General features: G+C 46.7%; 1 long non-coding RNA gene across 2 annotated transcripts in view; it reads right to left on the minus strand.

Annotated features, from left to right (window-relative positions):
• Positions 1-8,522, minus strand: part of LOC113456739 — a 41,859-nt gene that overhangs the window by 4,631 nt on the left and 28,706 nt on the right. The window lies entirely within an intron of this gene.

The raw sequence follows: 8,522 nt of genomic DNA on the forward strand, positions 1-8,522 counted from the left end.
AGGCGGATCTCTGTGAGTTTGAGGCCAGCCTGGTCTACAGAGTGAGTTCCAGGGCAGGTTCCAAAGCTACACAAAGAAACCCTGCCTCGAAAAAGCATTTTTTAAAAATTATTTATTTATTATTTTTATTTATGTGTTCGTAACTCTGTGAGTTTGTGTACCACCTGCATACAGTGCTTACAGAGGCCAGAAGGCATCTGAAATCTTGGAACTGGAGTTACAGGCAGTTGTGAACCACGTGAATGTCGGAGCAGGAATCAAACTTGGTCCTCTGCAAGATCAGTAAGGACTCTATACTGCTGAGTTTTCGCTTCAGTCCTAAGTTTCTGTCTTTTTGAAAAGTACCAACAGGCAAGTTTTAAATCTGTCTGTCTGTCTTATTTGGGTGGGAGTACTGTGGAGGGCAATGTACCGTTGGTACTTGCAATATCAGTAATCTCTTTCCAAGTGTATCGAGGAATCAGTCTCAATCAGCAGGCTTGAGCTGTTAAGTACTTCTATCCCCTGAACCATTTGGCCTGGCCATGTTTTCAAATAGCAATCGTCATGAGAGCACAATGGGACTGGAGATACAGGTCAGTGGTAGAATCCTTGGCTATGGTGCACAAGGCTCAGGGCTCAGGCGCTGCAAAACCCACAGAGAAGTAAATAAAATGTAAGGGAGATAATGGTGGATAGATACAATGAATACATGTTGTATAAATGTATGAAACGTTAAAAGAATAAAATGTAACATTTTTAAAAGGCAGGATGCTTCGGAACTAAAGAAAACGGGATAGCGACTCCCAAGGTGTGGCGGCGGCGGGCTCACCCGCTGCGACGGAAATGGCCTGGTGGACACCGGGGAAGCGTCCGGATAGCGCCGCCTGCTGGTCAAAGCGGTAAAGAGCACCGCTCTGGGCAGCTGCCTGCAGGGCGTGGACCCTGCGCATTGCAGAGAGCCCATTCTTCACTAAGCAAGAACGTAAAAAGCTGAGGACATAGCCAGAGAGGTCCTTCTGCCGGGAAGAGAAAACTGATGCCTGCTATAGTTTGGGAAAGCAATGTCCCTGAGGGCTTTAGCGGCTTTAATGCTTCAAACAGTTAAAAAGGATGGGTTTGATTTTTATGATAACATTGCCATTTTAGACAACTCTAGTGGAGAATGGAAAAACGGAACCTAAAGGGGTCTTCTTTAATTTTATTTTACCTTGTATTAATGGGACTTACTATTAAAAGTGGTTATAAGGCAGACTTGAAATATGAACAGGGGATGGCATTCTAAACGTGGAAGTGCTAATCATTTCTGCCTGTCATTTTTATTGTAGGAATGGTGCGGTGAGATCTCTGGAGTCCCGCCTCCTCTTCCCACTTCCGTTTTCTCCTCACTCATTTGACAGGAGCCTCTGCACTCATCTCCTTAGAACACGTCATCACCACCCACTGGAAGAGTGGATTGTGGTACCACCTTTTCCCCCTATGGCTGAAGCTGGCAGAAAGATGACGGGCTGCTATCTGCTCTTGAGCCGGCCTGGTTGTCGGGAACCCTGCAGGATGAAGCCAGATGAGCTCCTCCTTCTGTTGGCGTCATTGTGCAGGTGCCTTTTCAAGCACAGCTTTCGCCTGGTCCAACGATTAAGTCTTCTTTAGAGCCTTCCACTACGAGTTTTGAGTTTTAAGAATCTTACACAATTTCGTTTTAGTTCCAGTAAGAGAATGCAGACCCACAGATGGGCGCTTCCATTGGACACTAGAACCTGCAATTGTGCAGTTGGCCAGGGCTGTCAGCAATATACCAGGGATCGGGGAGGCCCTTGAGGCCGTACTTCCCCGCTGAACTCTGACCACGAATGCAGCCTGGAAGAACGGCAGCATTAGCTGTACCCACCAGGTCCACCGTGTTCCAATGAAAAGTAGCAAACGGTTTAGGTCACAAAGGCACCGCTGGTTAACCCAGTGGACCACAAAATAGAACCAATAGACAAAGGTGTGGGAAAAGGAGGGATTCTAGGGCAGGAAGGAAATCGAGGATCGAGGAGAACCTAAACAGGATGCACTGTGTACACATAGAAAACTGCTTTTGTTTGTTTGTTTGAGACAGGGTTTCATCGAGTAACTGGCTGGCCTGGAACTTGTTAAGTAGAGCAGGCTGGGGTTGAATTCAGAGATTAATGCATCTGCCTCTGCCTCCGGAGTGCTAGTATCAAAGGCAAGCGCCACCACTTCCACTGTATGAAATAACCAAAGAACAAATTCAGTAAAAGAAAAAAAAAAAAAACTCCCCTAAAACCGGGGAAATAAAAGGAATGATGTGGGTCCCTGTGCGCGGTGAAGAGTGTTTCCCATCTATAAACATTCGTTATATAGGCTCTCATTCACGACAGCAGTGCCAGAAAAAACCAGATTAGGAACTCAGCAGCAAGACAAAGTTGGGTTAGTAGGTTCCCTAGGTGAGTGCCCTCCTTGGCTGCAGCTCTCACAATCCTGATCCAACCAGATGAACACCAGGAGTCCTTTGTTTGGAGGACGAAATCAGACGTTTAGTAACTTTTAGTGAATAAGGCGGATAAACTTTTATCTGCAGAGAGGAAGAAGGGAATGCCTCCCTGTAACTCTATTGAAAGCGTCCTTCAGGGAGAAGACGCGAGAACTGAGCAGCTAAAACTAGAAGACTACTGCAGGCACACATCACCTGACATGACCCTGGACTACTGAACCAAAGGTCACTAAACTAAGGCAGGGCGGGGCTTGAGCCTCCCTGGAGGAGTCCCCGGAGGAAGTCGGCTCACACAAAGCCAAGCCCTTCTTCACTGAAGGGGGGAGGGGAGCCGCTTTTTCTTTGTTGTTGAAGGTCTCTTCCAGGACACCCTGGTCTACAGAGCGAACTCAAGGACAGCCAGGGCCATACAGAGAAACCCTGTCTGTCTCGGAAAAACAAAGAACAGGAAAAAGAAAGAAAAAGAAGAGTTCTCTCTTCTGTCTCTCTTCCTCCTCCCTTCCCCCTCTCTCTCACCTCCTCCTCCTCCACCACCACCAGCTGCTCCCAAGAAGGAAGGCAAAATAAATTCCTCACTGATATCGCTCTGAGCCTCGAATCTTCCGGAGCCCTGAACTCTGACAAGCAAGGTCTAACCATATTAAGAATTCTAACCTGCTGTGCGTTCTGCTTTTCTCCTTCAGGAGTGCAAAACCCAAGGCCTTGTGCTCACTGCAGCAATTTTAATCCCTCACCCTTGGCGATTTTAATCTCAACTTCCAGACAAATTTTTCTGTGTCCTTCTCCTTAAAATGAAGTAAAATACAAAGCTCACCTTTAGAGGAGGCAATTCAGCCTTGATCGTAACTCGAAGCCTCAGCAGGAGAGAAAGACTCCAGCCGCCACACGCATTCCTTTCTCCCTGTGCAAAATTAGTGTGCTGAGCAGTGCAGGAGCCTAAGCGAACCTCAGAGAAAAAACCTGATACACAAGGAAGAGCTCTGGCAGATGCAGAATGGGTGGGGACCCCATACCACACAATTATTATTTTTTTTTAAAACAGGGTCTCTTTAAATTTTTTTTAAATTTTGTTTATTGTTATTGTTTATGATGTGGGTGTCAAGAGTAAAAAAGAAAAAAAAAGTTAAACCTCCAAAATCCCAGTTAGGGCTAGTCAGGTCATTTAGCCAAAGACCACCTCTTGGCTTCACCTTAGCTGTGATAAAAAGACAGGAATCATAATTTAGTGAGAATTCATGTTCCTAGTGCAGCAGCTTGCAGGGCTGGGCCACCACAGCCACGTATTCTGAATTATTCTTGAAAAGCGCCGGGCAGTGTTGGTGCACACCTTTAATCTCAATATTTGGGAGGCAGAGGCAGGTGGATGGATCTCTGTGAAGTTGAGGCCAGAGTGAGTTCCAGGGCAGCTAGGAACCCTGTCACAAAAACAAATAAATAAAATAAAAAATAGAAAAATGCCCAGTGAACCATCTTCACAATCCTGGAGGAATGGCAGCCCCTTTTGGGGCTCTTAGTCTCCTTAATAAGATAACTTCAGAATGGACTCAAATGTAAGCTGGGGAACAGTTTTATTAGCAGTTACAAGCAAAGCAAGGCCAGGCAGACAAGCTGTAGATCTCCTGCCCAGAGGAGAAAGGAAAAGGAAAACACACACACACAAAATCCATTTGAGTTAAGCTGACACGGAGGTCAGAAACAATAGCAGCGAGGCAGACACTTAGAGCAAGAGAGAGGAGAAAAACTACCTTTCCTAAGTTCAGAGAAGCAGGTAGGCTTTGAAAGGAAACCTGGCAGCTCAGGACCCCAAGACCAAGTTCTCAGCACAAAGGAGATTGCCCCAGAGGGACAGAGGGCAGGGGTGAGGGATGGACGGGAGATAGAGGGTGGGGGACAAGGGAAAAGGGGCACCGGGGAGAGGGAGGGGTGTTTGTCCTGGGTGGGGGGACAAAGATTGCCTCTGGATAGAGAGGAAACTGGTGTGGCTTACAAGAAAGTGACCCTTATAAAAGGTAGGAGGGGAAGCCCTGCCTTGGGATGAGGTGTTTAATTTTAATTGGGCATGTTAATTAAGTGAGCCGAAGGGGGCTTCTGATTGCTGGATTTCAATACTTTGATAGCTGGACCTGGGTAGTCAGCCTCAGGAGGAGGGATTGGCCAAATAAGGGAATAGATCCTATGGCTAGCTTCAGGAAGGTAATCAATGCAGCGGGAACTGGGGGAAAGGGCAGGCCTGCCAGAGCCACTGCCCCTGTGGGTTAGTGAGTGTCTCTTCTGGTTTATGAACTGGCCGGGTGTAGCCCTGCAACTTCCCTGCTGAGGTAGGAATTCTGGGAAGGAAAGGCACATTATCTCATTAAGGTGTATTTATTCCATCTTCTCTTTAGAATGGCATCTGGTGACCTGCTTCCTAGAGGTGGTCCTGGAGCCAGGTCATTGGCCCACCCAGCAAAAAAGTCAGGTCTCCAGTCAGGCCAGAGCTTTCAGCCTCTTTGGTCCTTATTGCTGTGTCACTGCCTCAAAATGGAGGATCTTTGTAGCCCCACATCCTTGATCCAGACTTAAATTCAAAATTGTCTCCCAGCTGGGCGGTGGTGGCGCACGCCTTTAATCCCAGCACTTGGGAGACAGGGCAGGTGGATCTTTGTGAGTTCGAGGCCAGCCTGGTCTACAAGAGCTAGTCCCAGGACAGGCTCCAAAGCTACAGAGAAACTCTATCTTGGAAAAAAACAAAACAAAACAAACAAAGTAATTTAAACTGGGCATGACGGGGCACATCTGTACCCAGCACACTGGGGGCCAAGGCAGGAGGACCTCAAGCCAACCTGGCTGCAAAGTGAAACTCTGTCAACAAAAGAAAAGAATGGAGAATGCTTGGTGGGTAGGACCGAGCTCAATCTCTAATGCTTCAAATAAATAACACACAAAATCAAAAGACAAGACAAAAAGAAAAATGTAGCACTGCCCCTTTAAAAGAAAAGCATTCCACATTGTTTCTCTCTGAGCTAAGCCTGGAATTAAGGCCAACCGGCTGGCTCAAGCCTCAGAGTCATCCAGCCCAAGCTCTCTGCCCATCTGCTGCCTGACTGGTTTTCAGGCCGAAATTCACAAGTGGCTTCCAACAGCTGAAATGATCTTTTTTTTATCGAATTGGAATTTCAGTTTGGGGCTGGGATGAGTTGAGTCGCTTGCACACACCCTAAAAACAGGTTCTGCAGATTAGAGAAAGAGTTCTCTGAGTGGAGAGGGCTAAGCAGCCAGCTCTGAAACCACACAGGTTTGTTTCCTGAACATTACCCACAAATCAGGCTCTTTGCGTGAATAGCCCAGCTAAAATAGTTCTTCCTGGATTTCACCAGCCAGCTAAATATCCACTTGTGTTGTGCTGAAAACAATGGGATATCTGCATACTGCGGGCGAGCTGAGGGCAGGGACGGAGCAGCTGCTCGGCAGCTGCCTCAGCCTCAGGCAGCCCCTACGACCTGCTGGCTAGCCCTGGAGAGACCCTCCAAAGGCTCCCTTTCACAGGTGAGGTCCAGCTAGAACAAACGGGCAGATGTCATGGGTTTATATTTACCTTTGTAGTCAAAGGAAAATTTAAACAGATATTGAGCATGAATGTTCATAATTCTGCCTGTGTTGGCTGAAGTCAGTTACCTCTACAGTGGGTCTCTAGCAGAGTTTTCAACTGTGGGGCTCAAAATTCTCAAAATATATTACCTCATATTTAAAAATCAAAATGATAATTTTGTGGACAAAAATCTCTGTTTTAAACTTTTTCTTTTAATTTTTTTGTTTTTTAAGACAGGGTTTCTCTGTAGCTTTGGAGCCTGTCCTAGAACTAGCTGTTGTAGACCAGGCTGGCCTCGAACTCACAGAGATCCATCCACCTGCCTCTGCCTCCCGAGTTTGGGGATTAAAGGCACGTGCGTAGATATAGATATAGATAGATATAGATATATCCAGCCTGAGCTTTATATTTTCCACATATACAGCAAGGCATTAGACATGCAGCAGGCACCCCAAGAAGTTATGTTTTGTAAAAACACATTAGCCAGGTGCAATGGCACACACATGTATTCCCAGCATTCAAGAGACAGAAGTAGGAGAATCAGGAATTCAAAGACAGCCTCAGCTACTTGAGACCACGTCAAAAGAAACAGAGCAACTCACAAAAGCATTAAAGGGACCGTGAATGCTCTACCCGGAGTTTAGACGACACGTCTGCACAGTCTAGCAGCACACATCATTGCACCCAAACTGTGCTAAGTACTTTCTGTTCCCGTGTCCTCTCTTCCAGAAATGCAGGCCACAGAAGGCAGCTGTGAGGGCTGAATGAGGTGTGGCTTGGAAAAGGCCACACGTTCCTGTTACCCTTATTTTATATGAGACAAACATCACCCCAGCCACAGCTAATCCACGTCACCGAGCAGCCAGTCTCTCCTTCCTTTAGTTTAGTTTTTGTCTGTTGCTGTTGTTCTTGCTGCTGCTGTGTGGCGTTTTGCTTTGTTTTGTGTTAGACAAGGCTGGCTTCTTCAGTCTCCCGAGGGCTTGGATTACAGGTGCGCATCACCATGTCACCTTTCCAGGGCGTCCAGGCCACTGGTCACACCCATAGCTCCGTTGGAAAGGAAAGGCCGTCTCAAGAGAAGTGCAAGCACAATTCAGTACCCAGGCTTGCTGGTCTTTCTGTGTGCTACTTCACATCAGCGTCTCAGCACCACCCTTGGGAGTCTGTTACTAACGTCTCAGCCACAGGAACAAATGACTGGGCAGTGCTGGGTTAACAATCGGGAGGCAGGGGTATAACAAATGCACAGGCCTGGGGCTCAGGGTGCCGAGATGGGTTCCTTCCATTCCTGTCTGTTGCTAGTAACACTCTGATCAGCCATAAAGCCTGTTCCAACCTGCCCCGGGAACACAAACCCAGTTAGGTGTTGACTTACGCCATGAAGTCATTTCAAGAGCACAGGCACGAGGTTGAGTAAAATGAAGCGAGGGGGGCCACCGACACCCTGTGAGGCAGCCAGAAGGAATGAGATACAAACAACCCACGAAAGGAGCTCCAGCGGAGCAGACAGAAAACAACAAGTCAAACAGAAAGTACGGCATGGCACCATTTCTGTTTCTAAGGGTCACACAAAACAGTAAGGGCACTGCACAAATGCACGGCATCCTTGACTACTGAAGCCTGGGCAGGCTTGAGTTTATTAGCGTAATGGGTGTGCAGAAGAAAAGGAACAAAGGATGGGGGTGGGGGAGCAGACACTGTCAGAAAATAAAAGATCAAAATACATAAATTTTAATAAACTTTTTTTTTAAAGAAAATAAAAGATCACCCACACGCAGTAAAGGAAATGGTGTGAACACACCAGGCTAACAGCCTCGGCCTCATCAGTATTCATGGAGACCGAGAGACCAGAAGACAGACGTCAGGTTAACACCTTATTATGAATTCAGTGGTTTTGAGTATTTAGTGTTTCCTATCTCAACCGGAGGAGTTCTGACATTCTGGGCTCTTGGCTGCATCTCTTTGTGTTGCTGGACTAATCTCCTTCACTACTGAGTGGGGAGAATAGAAACGCGGGCCACCGAATGCCATGACAACAGGGACAGGCGAGTTCCACTCTGCTGCTAGCTCTTCCTCTTTTACCTTTAGGACACCTGTATGCCCCACACTACGCTGTACTTTGCTTATTACTAAATTCCCACACCAGAGATGGCCGCATTAAACTAATAAAGCATCGGAATTTGGTATATTAGCTTAACAGATAGGCCTTGCTTATTTGAAATATTAGATTGTGCAAATGTATATTTTTAAGCATCAATTGTGTAATTCATTTTTAATTTAAGAAACACACTCAACAGGATTTTAAAAAATAGATCTCTCTTCCCCCCACGAAACCCAGTTTTGATACAAGAGATAAATCACCCTGATGAGAGAGGCCAGTTAAAGTACAAATCAAAACTACAATTAAGCCGGGCGGTGGTGGCGCACGCCTTTAATCCCAGCACTCGGGAGGCAGAGGCAGGCGGATCTCTGTGAGTT

This window comes from Microtus ochrogaster, chromosome 15, assembly GCF_000317375.1.
Source record: "Microtus ochrogaster isolate Prairie Vole_2 chromosome 15, MicOch1.0, whole genome shotgun sequence".
In the NCBI taxonomy this organism is placed as follows: domain Eukaryota; kingdom Metazoa; phylum Chordata; class Mammalia; order Rodentia; family Cricetidae; genus Microtus; species Microtus ochrogaster.